The 13060-nt window shown below is 51.6% G+C and overlaps 1 protein-coding gene across 1 annotated transcript in view; it reads right to left on the bottom strand.

The window, feature by feature from the left end:
• ZNF536 (zinc finger protein 536) overlaps positions 1-13060 on the bottom strand; it is a 276649-nt gene that overhangs the window by 154850 nt on the left and 108739 nt on the right.

Here is a 13060-nt window from a genome sequence, read left to right on the forward strand (position 1 = left end):
CTGCCTGAAGTGTCTGTCTTCTCCAAGGCAGTAATGAGAGGATTTAGAGCATTCTGCATCCCAAACTGCTTAGAACCGAGAGAATGCCACAGGTGTGTCACCATCTACGACAGAGTGCTTTCTCAGCTATGGCCATCCCCCCACTGTGGACACAACATAGATTTTTTTTAATTGGATCCAGGAGCTAGCTAAATTATCCAACTGCTCTGTGCTTAAGCCCCCAGCTAGCTTATATACCCATAATAATAAACTTTCCATAATAGCAGCTCAGCCTATTACTGGTTTTTTTCTTAACCTAGAAGTGGAACCACTTTATTCTGATTGCAGCCACTGAAGAAACTCCTGAATTGGTTTCTCCTAAAATAAAATTACTCAAGAATTACAGAAGGGATCCAGGTAAATAATATTCAATTACACATGCACCTATTTTCGTAGGAGAACCTGCGTATCTTATGGTACTGGGAAAAAAATAATATCATAACCCATCCTTTTGTAATTTGTGGCATAATTTTCCCTCTTCCTTTATGATGTTTATTTACGTCAAAGCAGCCACCAGTCTTAGCAGCACCCTGGGACAGGGTTAGCAACATCTAGGGCTGAGCGGTCAGAGATGAGTCCGGCTGTTTGATCCAGCTTCAGTTTTGATCCTTTACATTTAATGCATTCACGTGTCATGTGCAAAAATAAACTAACAGCCCTGTGCTGCCATTCTGCACATCAGAAAAGTGTTAAATTTATAAATAAGAGGTCGAAATCCCTTAGTGGGCAGAAACAGTATCTTCAAACGAAAATACACGGTCCCAGCATTTGGACACATTTTTAACAATCTTAATCCCACTTAAACTTGGCGAAACCTCTATTGAAAATTGAACCTGGTGCTCTTGAAGCTGAAACTGATAAAACTGAATAGCAACAAGGCAGTGAAACACTAATAAACTCATGATAGGTCACAGAAAGGGGCCGTCTGCGGGGCTGCCAGACAGCACACAGAAGCAGCCTCGGTTGCAAACGGCGTAGGCAAGCGAGGTGGTACGGGTGTCTGTGTGGACAGTTGGAGGGAGAGGATTTGGTAACTACCTTGCAATAAGTTTGCTAAATTTACTTGATTAGGCAGTTCATTTAGAAATTTCGGTTGCTAATTATAGGTGGATGCAGACAAGCTGATATGGAAGACTGAGTTTTCCTGAGGCCTGAGAGCCACATCAGAGCCCACTCTTGCAGAATGGACTCCGAGCCATCAGAGCCCTTTCCACCCGACTCCCCTTCCCCAGACAGAGGTGAGCTGTTGACAAGCCTGCTTCAACCAGGCCCCCTCCCTTGGATGCCCTGGCTTTTCCCAGCGGGATCTGTGGAATCGCCCCCAGAGTTGGTGAGCATCAGAGGCTGCACCTTGAGACCTACCTGCCAAATTCCAAGGACACACACATTCAGTTTGCTGTACATGACAATTTAAGAAAATCGTGTAAGAGTTTTTCAGCTTGCAAAAACCGGCTGAGTTCCACATGGAAATCTAGGTTTCTGACCTCCCTTGAAAAATCCAAAGTTCTAGCAACACTGGACCCCTTGCCATGGGCAACCTCCGGGGCGTGCATCTCCAGGTGGTCCCGGCGCATCGGCTGATGGGAATGCTTGCGCCCTGGCAACACTATGGCTGTGCAACCCTGGTCTACACCGTTCCGAGGCTGCCGATCAGAGAGGAAAGGGACGACACAGTCAAGAGAAGCCTCCCCGAAGGAAAGCTGGAAGGTGAGCATGAAGAACGTGACCTCACGCTCGAGGCCCCGCCCACCAGGCTCAACCAACATGTGGCTGCTGACGCCAGTTCTGCCCCAGGCGAGTCCCCATTTGCAGAGGGTCGGGAAGTACATCCCCCTCCCAGCCTTGGCAAGAAGAACCTGCCAGTCCTGGAGGCACAGAAGTAAGAGGGAGGAAGAGTGGCTGTGCCCTTGAGCTGCTCCAAGTCTGGTTCAGGAGATCAGGCGTGAGGAGCAGACAACCGGGAGAAGGCCAATGGTGGAAGATCAGGTCAAACCCCATGTAAAAGGCTTCAACAGCCAGGAGGAATCACCCCGTCCTCAGCCTGGGGAGAGCACCAACAATCTTAGCCTGGGGACAGCGCCAACAACGCTGGGGACAGGAGGGAGGAGGAAGAAGGACTGGGATAAAGAAAGGAGGAAGGGGACATGGAGGTTGGTGGGCGAGAGCAGTACGGTGGGAGACTCCACCCAGGATTGCCACTCTCTGTGAGCAGTGCTGCCAGGAGCCAGGGTCAAAGCCAAGGTCAGAGCCAGCTCAGCCTGATCTGTTCTAAACTCTTGCTACTCACCATGCAACTGGACCAGCACTTCCTGGGGCCTGGTTAAGAACAAGCAGCTTGGGCTCCACCCCAGGCCTCCTGCACCAAATACACATTAAAGGCACTGATCTCTGCACCTTGTAGAGGAAGCTGGAGGGGCCGTTCAGGGGTCTCACCTTCCCTGACCTCCTTTCCCTCATGCGGGGCATGTGAGCCTGAAATGCAAGAGTCCCAGGACTCGAAGGTGCGTTTCCAGCGGAGACACGTTCCCAGTCCACCCACCTGGCTGATGTTCTTTTAGACCATCAATAAATGTGGCTTCGGTAGTCAGATGATATTTAATTAGCATTAAACTCTTTTATTTCATGTAAGTTAGAGCCTTGCTTGAGACACTTCATTTGGAAAGTAACCTGGCACTCAAGATTAAAATGAAATATTAGCATGTCAGTGGTTGCCTCCTCGTGGTCTGCTCCCCACCCCCCACCAGCCCTCAAACCCTGCAGGGGACAACGTGGCACTGCTTCCAAAACTCCCACCAGACGGGATTTGACACAGGGCCTTTCAGAGCTGAGGGGCTGGACCTTCTGACCTAGAAATAGGGCTGCAGCCCCTAGGAAGTGAGAAATGGAAAACTTATCCTTGTCAACGTTGGAATCAGATACAGTTCCATCCTTCTGTCTGAATTTTCTGTCTTCACCTCACAGCCATCCAGGCTGCCCTGCCTCACAGCCCTTACCTGAGCTTTGCCCTAAGCCCAGGTGCTGCCCTATCCTCCCAGGGCTCTGACTTGCCCCTCAGAGCTGGGACCCAACGTCACCTCCCCAGAGGGGCCTTCCCTGATCTCGCAGCCTCGGCTGGCCCTGGCCTCTCTCCTTTGTATCCCCTATTTCAATACCTGCTATGGCATGTCCCTCCCCTTTCTGGCTTCTTCATCTATGTGGGTATTTGTTTATTGCTTGCCTCCTCCAACTAGAATGTCAGCTACGTGAGGGCTGTGTTGTTCTCTGCTAGAGTCCCAGGGCCTGAAGCGGGGCCTGGTTCACCAAGGAGGAAAGGAAGGAGGGAGGGGAGGTGGTGGGGTGGGGGGACAGAGGACACATAGGAGAGAGACAGATAGACAGACAGACAGACAGATAGAGGGATACGAGGTGGGGGGTGTAGATAGGATGGATGGAGGGATGGATGGATGGAGAGATACACAGATACACAAAACTGACAGACAGACTGACAGACAGCTAGCTCAATTGATCAGGCACTTTGGCTGGCCATCTAGAATGGATAGGACAGACTCAGCATGGCCCAGCATACAGCGCTATCAGATGTGACCAGAGCAGTGTATGAGTAAATGACAATTGGGGATTCTGAGGGCAGGGCCATGAGATCGAGGAGTCGGGGAGAACTTTGCTGGAGGGGTTGGTGAGGGACTTCCCAGGGGCCTGGGGAGCCAGTAGCTTCTGGAGTAACTTGAACTAGATCCTAGGAACCTGGCTGGGTGCAAACATGCCAGTGGTGGGACACGGTGATCCCCAGAGGCTTGCATGCAGACCACTCAGACACCCGAGATGGTTTTAAGTGATACACAAAAAAACTCCTATTTAAAAAAACTATTAATACTCACATAATTATTTTATTGTTTGATATGAAAAAATATATAATGGACACATCAAACCAGAGCTTTCATAGAGATTATTATTTAGGACAAAGCTAAATATAACATTTAATTAAAACTAACTGTGTCTCGGAAAAAATATTAAGTCTAGAAAATGTGGTACTTGGTATGGTAAAAATGGAAAAGGAAGTGTGTGCAGGATGAAAAGTGGCTGGCTTTGAGCTCAGGAGTCATTCTGGGCATGAACTGTGCCCCCCACGCCCCTGTCAGGAAGGCCGTGGGAGGTCTCATCCCCAGATGGCCTTTCTGTCTGAAGCTGGTCCCCAGCTGGGCTCTCAGAGTCAGGTATGGGCTTACTGGCCCTTTCCTGGATTTGGGGAAGTGGCAAGGATGTGCCCAAGCACTCCAGACCCTCCCTGGGCACTCATCCCCACCGCTCTGCCAAAGCTGTAAGGGAAGCAGGAAGGGCTCCAAGAAAGAAATCCACAGGCTGGTCCTGCCTCTTCCAGGGGCAACTGCAGACGCTCCAACAAGACCCTCCCCTTCTGAACAATCCAAGGAGAAAGAGACAGAAGGAGGAAAGGAGAGGGGGAGTTAGGAGGAAGGAGGAAGGGAAGGGGAAAGGAGGAGACAGGGAGAGAGAGGGAGGGATGGAGGGTGGGGGGAGGGAGGGAGAGAGGGGAGAGACAGCACGCCAGGGAGAGAGGCTATCTAAAGACCAAATGCTGGCTCAAGTCCTTATCAGGAAGAAAAATTTTTAAATGCATGAACTCTATTTATACCCTGAATAAACAAGATAATTATGTGTTCGTTTTATAAGTTGTGCCTTGATTTCAAGATCACCAGTGGCCATGAATGTTTGGATTTCATATAAGCATGTTTAAAAGCCATGGGTCTCGACCCTCTGACCGGGAAGCTAAGCTTAGTCAACACTTTCACACTGTGATCAAGGCATAAAGCAGAGAGTTGAACAAACTAACGTTTCACCCTTGGAATTGAAATGTAAGCAGAAGAACTGGTGAATCTGCTAATTGTTCCATTGTTCTTGTCTGCTCTTGACATTGGCATATACCCCTTGTATAACCCAAAGTGCATCTTTTGTTTATGCATGAAAAGGAAAATGTGTATGACCCTGATGAATATAAAGTGTGGGGATGGAGGGTGGGGGGAGGGAGGGAGAGAGGGGAGAGACAGTTTTAAAGGGCAGTCCCTTTTTTAAAATTATTTTTTCAAGGCCAGCGTGCTGTGCACAGTTCACGGCCCTGGCCTGAGAGTGTAGGCAAGCGGCCTATCACTGAGCACCAGGACAGCCTGGACACCCAAGCCCCGTGCCATCAGTGTGGTGCCTCTGTCTCTGAGGTCAGCGTGAGCCCCGGCCAAGAGAAGGGTTCCCCACTCCCAGGCCCACGGCCCGGGGCCAGCATCAGATAACGCAACCGCTCTTCCGGATGGGTACGTCCCCACAAATCTCACATACCCGTGCCCGGCAGGCAGCTTCTCTCCCACCAGGCTCCTACCCACCCCTCCACTCACGCTCCCTTATATCCTAAGTTCCAACAAAACAGACCTACTTGTCACCCCCAAAACCAAGACTGCCCCTGGTTTTCCCATGGTGTCCTCCCTCTCAGGAGGAGGAATGGCCCCCTCAGCCCCTCCCAACCTGCCCCTCCCTGCAGCCGCAAATGAATCTGGCAGGTTCCTGCCCTCTGCCAGCCTTCCACTCGCCTCAACTTATGAAAATCTTCCTGGTCCCCAAGGCTCAGCTCCAACTCTGGCTTCTCCAGGGAGCTCTTCCTGAGCCATGAGGTGGGTCTAGCTTTTCCTTTCCTGACATGATGTGGAGCTGAGCACACGCACATAACAACATCTCATTCATACTGCTCTTATCTACAGCTCCCTCACCCTCGGATCCATGGCTCTCTGTTGAATCTCTGAGGTCAAGTTCCCTTTGTAATCATGCCCCGGGCAGCCTCTCTGCTCAGTATCTGTACCTGCTCATGGCTCCTGTTGACTTAAAATGGTACCAAAGAATTCCATGCCTTTCCTCTCTACAGGCACATCCTCTTAGGCCCAGTGTCAGAGAATTCCCAGGAACAGGCGGGGGGCCCTGCTAACTTGCAGCCCTGGCTAGCACTGCCTCCTGGGGAAGCAGTGCCCCTGGGGGTCTTCCAGGCCCAAATCCTGACTGCACATGCCTGCCCCCATGCTAGCCCCCCAGAAGAGCTGGACTTTGAGAGAGTCTCCTCCACTGTCACCCCAACCCACCAGGTAATTGATGGGCCCTGGTGGCACCAAATCCAAATCAAATCTTTACTTGATTTCAACCCCCAATTCTCTCTGACTCTAAAACAAGAACCAGTAATAGCCAAACAGTCCATTATAAAGGAAATAAAAGCATAATTTGGCCTTGCTGGAGGTTAAACCTCAAATACAGAGCCTGCGCTAAAACCCTATTTTGACTGCCCTCCTAAAAGCAGGAGGGCACGGAGGCTCTTGGCCCCTCTCTGGATTCCTCTTCATGGCACTGCGTCCAACTTCACTGAGCTGGGGCTGGTGTGAGGACCATCCCAGACTGTGAGAGCCAACACCACTGCCTGGCAACCGATGTCTCACTCACACATGCACGCACACGCATGCACACACACACACATGCACACACGCCTGGTCTCCCTTGTAGGTTACCGTATCCAGAGATACGGAAAGAAATCCAAGACTTTTCCTTCCCACCCCTTTCCTTTACCTCCTGGCCCTACACCTTGCACGTAAAGACCATCTGGGTCAGTGAAAGAGAAAAGTCATTTTGTACCACTGTATCCAAAGATCTTTATCTCCTACATAATGTTAAAAGGCTTGTGTCCACTTTACTTTATATGCACAATCCTCTTTCTTATTTTAGTCAAAAGGCCTCAAAACAAAGACAATAATTTCAAAAAAATACAAGCAACACTGCAAAGCCAACACAATAAATAGTGGTTCGTGACTTGGTCAACCCTTTCGGATGGAAGGAGGGTGACGGTGATGGAACACTTGGGCCTACAGAAAAGAGAAAAGTCTCCGTAGACAGTAGCTGCTTCCTCAGTTTACCCACAGTGCCCACGGAAAGGGGGCAAGCCTAGGTTCCAGAAAGGGTGGGCTTGGTGAAGAAAACTCCCCAGCGAAAGAGTCATCGTGGGAGTAGCTGGGACAAGACAGGCGTGGCCGGCCCGCCAGGACCTGGGTCTGCAGGCCTGGACCCGGGAGCAGCAGAACAAAAGGGAAGCAGCTAAAACACCCACCTGTGGGCAGTGGATCCAGGCCGACCTGGGTCCCTGTGCTTCTCGGGGCCAAGCCTGCAGAGTGGCCCCCGGGAGATCCTCGCCCCCAGCAGGCTGCCTTTACAGAGAGCCCTGGAAACCCACCTGCCTGGCCCCGAGGACTGGCACACCTCCGCTCCAGGACTGCCGCTGCAGGAATCAAAGGGACACTTAGCCTGAGGCTCCGGAGGAACAGGGCCTGCCGAGCGTGACAGCTCACACACCTGGGATGCGCTGTGGTCATAGGGAGTCCAGGCATGGGCAACGGTGAAATTGCATTTTTTTTTTTTAACCGAGATCCAACCCAGATCCCTCTTACTACATTTCTTCATCTACCCACGCCGCTTTGTGTGGGTCAGACCCACATCCACGGGAGGCCAGCCTCACAAGTGAGGCGCCATGGCTTATTGCGCCCCCCCCTTTTTTTTTTATTTTGTGGTGTCTATTTGCAAAGCTGACCTAATGCACGGCCTCACAGCTCTCAACCTCTGAAGGGCCAAGAGGGACACAGGAGCCTTTGTCTAGTGGCAAACAAAGGCCAAGTCATGGCAGAGTGGACCCTGAAGTGACGTGGGCCACCCGCCCCCAACAAGGACGCCTGCCCTTCTAGGCCGCTCGCCGGGCAGATTCAGAGGGAAGAGGCAGAAGGAATGCAGGTCCAGCCTCAGCCCAGGACCCGCTCTTGGGAAGGGCTCCCTCCAAGTGCTCATCCCAAACCCAGGGAGAGCTGGCCTCTCTGCCCCGCCAGCTCGCACAAAGAGAAGCGTGTCCCAAAAGCAAGATCAGATTCACGTTCTGAACCTTAATTGAAGCTGGTTGTTCTAGACGTCACCAGGCCTCTCTTCCCTGCCTCCCTCGCTCCAGGGTAGCCCCCCACCCCAAAAAGCTCTTTCCATTACAACCTGGTTGCAAAGCAGAAATCACCGTTATTAGCTCCATAGACGAAAGGGAAAGAATAGGACGTGAAGCTTTTGTTTCCAGAAATGAAAGAAAGAAAAGAGAGAGAGAAGAAAAAGATAACCCAACAGTAGCAGCAGCAGCAGAATCACAGGGAAGGAGAAACCGCCACCCAGACACCGGGGAGGGTGGCTCAGGCTGGTGTTGGATGGCAAGAAGGGTTAAATTTATGTTCCATTACAAGTCCCCCTTTTTTTTTGGTTTCATCTTCTCAGTAAAACACATAACTTAAAATGAAATCAAATATTAAAAATGACAGACTATATAAGTGCTGTGAGTAACTTCAGGTCACGGAGGGAGGGAAAAGCCGGCAAGTTGTCAGGCACTATCTGTCAGAGTGAATTAGAAACAATCAACAGAGACTGAAAGGGAAGGTGATTGTTATTAAGCAGCGGGGCTGCGAGCAGGCTGCCCAGATGTGGTCATGCATATAAAGGACAGGAAACACCAGTTTAATTCAGGAAGCCCTGGCGAACAGGGCAGCAGAGAGGAGAAAAGTCCTTTGTCACTAATAAGCTGGAAGTTACTTTGATAACAGCAGGGTTAGACTCGAGAATAAAACACATTTCTTTCACTACCACACACCATTAATATCGCAGAAATGCGGTCGGAAGAAATGCCCAGCGCAAGCGGATTAGCCACCACCGGCCTCCCCGGCAGCCGCCCGGAAAGCAGGACCCAGGTCCCCATTTTTTTTTCCAGGGCCAGGCTCTCGCTGACCACATCGGACGGACTGTCACCCTCCAGCAATGTCATATGACCAAAAAGAATGACGATAGTATTTCCTTATTTCCCAGTGTCAGGCCCTCCCCGCTGCCGTGGCCTGTGGGGAAGGTGCGAGCCTGGTAAACAGCCTGGATATAATGAAGTCCATGTATGCGGCAACGACAAACAATTTTATATGCAGACAAGGCCCGATTTCATAAGAAATTACTTATGCAGGCGTTCTGCAATTATCCTGTGATACTTTCAGGCAACAGTCTGACAGCAGTTGTGCAAACAATAAAGGGATTACAGAAATAAAAACAAATAATATTACACACACAGAAACTCCATGTTGCATGTGGACGGGTGAAGGGAGCGCATGGGACACGCCGAGCCGGGCAGGGGCTAACAGGAAGTGAGGCCCAGAGACGAGAGATCCCTGCCCCAGCCCTCGACGATGCCAAAGCTGGTCTGCCCCCCATCTCAGGAGATGCTGGGCCACCTGCCTGCCTCTCAGGAAAGCTGAGGACATAGGTCACCTTTGCAGGATGGAGCAGAGTCATGGGACCCTCGAGGGACAGGCACCAGGTGGGCTGAGTCACAGCCTCACCATTTCCCTCCCAGGAGGGTCTCCCAGGACAGAAAGCATCTTCTTCTCCTGCCTCATCCTAGGGTCAACATAGGCCATCAATGGCAGCCAGAGCTTCCGGTCAGCTTGGTGCAGGGTCAGGACCGCCCTGTCCCCAACACAGCTGAGCAGAGTAAGTGGATCAGCCACGCACGAGAACCAAATAAAGACCCCAGGCATCTGCCCACGCAGCCCCACGACTGGCATAAGGAAGGGTGGTTCTACCACCCGCTCCTTCGGGGCAGAGTCACACGCCTTCCCTCACCGTGTCCCCATATTAGACATGGGCAGGCAGCCTACAACTCAGGGGTTGAGGAGACAGCAAGCTGGCATTCGGGGGCCTGCAGACGAGCATTCTGACCACTTTGCCCAGGAGGTGGGTGAGTTCCCCCTTGCTGCACCTCTTCCGGGCAGCAACCCACCCCACGCAGCCAGGGGCCTTCCCTGGCCTCCCCGCAGTAAGGGGACGCAGGGCGGGAGAGTGAGGCGCGGTTCCTACAAATGCTGCCTTCCCTTCACACTTAACGTTCTTCCAGAGCCCGGGATGTGCCACGGCAGCTCGGGTTAGCACCTGCCGGTCCTCACCGCGGGCTGGCTGCAGGTGGGAGCCTGTGCTCGGTGTGGGTGCAGGAGTCATGCAGTGCCGGCCACAGCTACATCCAGTCCACAGATAGACTTGCATTTGTAGAAAGTTTTTTAAAACTTAGTTGCCAACATTGGAGGGAAAAAAAAAAAGAAAATAACCAGATTTTTTTCTTAAAGGAACTTTGTTCCTTAAAAACTGCAGAGACCTGGAAAACTTCTGCCCACATCCCTAAGTGCAACTGATGAGAGCTGGCTGGCCCCTTTCAATGGCATCAGCTCTCCCCAGTCTGCTCTGCACATGCCCAGCACCCTGCATTTCCCACCTGGACCCTGAATTTGGGTTTAGGACAATTCCCCAGAGACAGATGAAGCCTGCCTTGGCTGGGCCAAAGCTGGTGCCTCCTCATGACCTACTCTGGGGTGGAGTCCAACCCCTCCCCTGGCCAAGCTGCCTTTTGCACTAGCCCCTAGCAACTTTCCTGAAACCTTCAGCATCTTCTGTCCCTAAAACAGGAATCCTGGAGTACCTGAGGGGCACCTTCAAGTTACCTGTGCAGGTATCAGGAGCTCACAGCCAGAGTCCTGGCCTCATCGTGTCCTGGGTGTTCGCATAAATCAGACCTACGCAGGTCATGGGCTTTCCAGTCCCTGTGTTCCAGAAAGTTTGGAAAGGAATGTGGATTTGATATGTATTGAGTTTGCTTAAATCAAGTTGCAACAAATTCTAATGATTCCAAAAGGCAGAGGTGAGAGGGATCACATAAGTTGCTGCTAGCCCTCGGGTTTCAGGGGTCCAGGAATTATCTAGAATTTCAAGAATCTTTACCCTTAAACTCGCTCTGCGTCCTGCTGATGACCCGCACATCAGCACTGACAAACAAGTGATCACGATCCGCTTGGAGTTAACACTTCCTTGTAGTGCATGGGATACGCTTGCACCTCCTGGAAGCCTGCACAGATTTAGGCAGACCTTATCCAAGGGAGCCCCAGAAGCCCCGCAGCTAGGGGGTGCTCAGCCGGGTCTGGAGGAGCAGCTGTGGGGCACTGCCATGAATCACCATGGCCCCCGTGCGACTAGCCACCTTTCCTGTACCTGTGCAGCCTGAAATCCCTGCCTGTCAGCTTTAAACAAGTCTCCAGGACACCTCTCTGGGAGAAAATTAAGGCCACAGCAAACAACCCACTAAGAGCTGGTTCAAGCCACTTGCAGAATTCTAGCACCTGGGAGCATTCCCATACCTGGAAAGGAGGGTTCCTCAAGACACACCCTCTGGTTAAAAGCAACAGAAACATAAAAGAAAGGCAGTAGTCCTCATCTCAGTCCACAAAGTCATTTCTATCCAGGCCCTCCAGACCACCCACCTTCTCTCCAGAGCTCACTGTGCTCCAGCCTACACTGTCCTCCACACATGCTGGGTTCTTCCCCACCACAGGGCCTTTGCACACGCTATTCCCGCTGCCAGGAATGTTCTCACTCCAGACTTTCACCGGCTGGCTCCTCTGTGTCCTTCAGACCTCTCACTTCCCATGTGCCTTCCTCAGGGGGAACCATCCCTGACCACCCAAGTGCAGATACTCCCAACTCCCCCTCCTCACCGCAGGTGTTTTCTCACGGCATTTATCACCATCTGACATCATCTTATCCATGGTTGTCTTGTTTCTGCTTCCCAGCCCCATAATATAAGTTCCCTGAGGGCAGGGGGCTTGTCTGTCTTGTTCAAGGCTGTACCCAGGGCCGCTCCACAGCCAAAGGATCAGGCTCCACAATCAGAAAGAAGCATGTGCAAACCTTGGCCTCACCGTCCCCCGTCTGGGTGACCTGCAGGAAGCCACTCACTTCTCTGACCTCAGTTTCCAAGTCGGGAAAGTGGAACTGATAAGAGGGGGGAAATGATGAGGATTAAGATAATCCTCTACCTTCCCTCTAGAGCTGAAATTATCTCTGAATTATGTTTCTCTCGGGCAAAGTGAGACAAATGGGACCTTCCCCTCCTACATCATCCAGTGGCCACAAAGGAGTTTGGGGGACCTTTACCTCCAAGAGCCTGGAGGTCTCCTGGTGAAGAGCAGATACAACGCAGAGCCCCCCACACACACACATGCAGGGTTTATCATCATTATCACACAGAAATTACAATTACTCACTCCCTCCTCTGTGGTCCCAAAGAACTTCTCCTGCAGCATTTAACTAAGGTAATTACTGCTGCGGGAAGACTGTTGACTCACACGTCTGCACCAGGGCAGTGGGGCTGCCTCGGGACAGCCGGAGCCACAGTGGGATCAGTACCCGAAGTCCAGGATCCCACACATGCCCCAGGGACAGACTGTGTGTCAGATGGAGGGAAGGTCCTGTGGTCTTTGAAAGCCACTTCCTTCTGGAAGTCACTGGGCCTCACAACCATGCATGGGGTCTTTGTGAAGGAGCAAGCTATGGGGCTGGACAGCCACACCTCCAGCCTCTGCCTCCAATTCTTGCTGGGGTTGTTCTGGAAAACCATGATGGGGCAGGACATTAAATAACTTTCTGATGTGTATGAGAGGTTCGGTCACTGACAGGTTGCTTAGGGTTTCTGTGTGATGGGGCTTCAGTTGTCCCGAAGCTGCACTTGTGTAGCATTTTATATGTCTTTAACAAGTCAAGTGTCCATTTCAAAGGATGGGGAGGGCACTGGTGGGAGGCATGGGAGCAAGATTCCCCCAGTATATACATTTAGAAATCCAGAAATGTCTCAACCAGCTCATCATAATTCCGGGCAAAGGGTCCAGCTCCACGGCCTGAGAATCCTGTGTGCTGGGGCTGGGAAGTCAGCAAGAGGCGGGAAAGAAGATGCCTGCACGCTCTCCGCCTGTTTCTAAAGCTTGTCCCCTTTCTTGGTCTCCAGGGCACAGAATTTGCTCTTGGATATAAAGTTCTAACCCTACTTCCAGTTCACATGACCACCCCCCCCACCAAATTATTCCAAGATGTACATTTTTCCATGCAGGAA

This window comes from Camelus ferus, chromosome 9 (genome assembly GCF_009834535.1).
Source record: "Camelus ferus isolate YT-003-E chromosome 9, BCGSAC_Cfer_1.0, whole genome shotgun sequence".
Classification (NCBI taxonomy): domain Eukaryota; kingdom Metazoa; phylum Chordata; class Mammalia; order Artiodactyla; family Camelidae; genus Camelus; species Camelus ferus.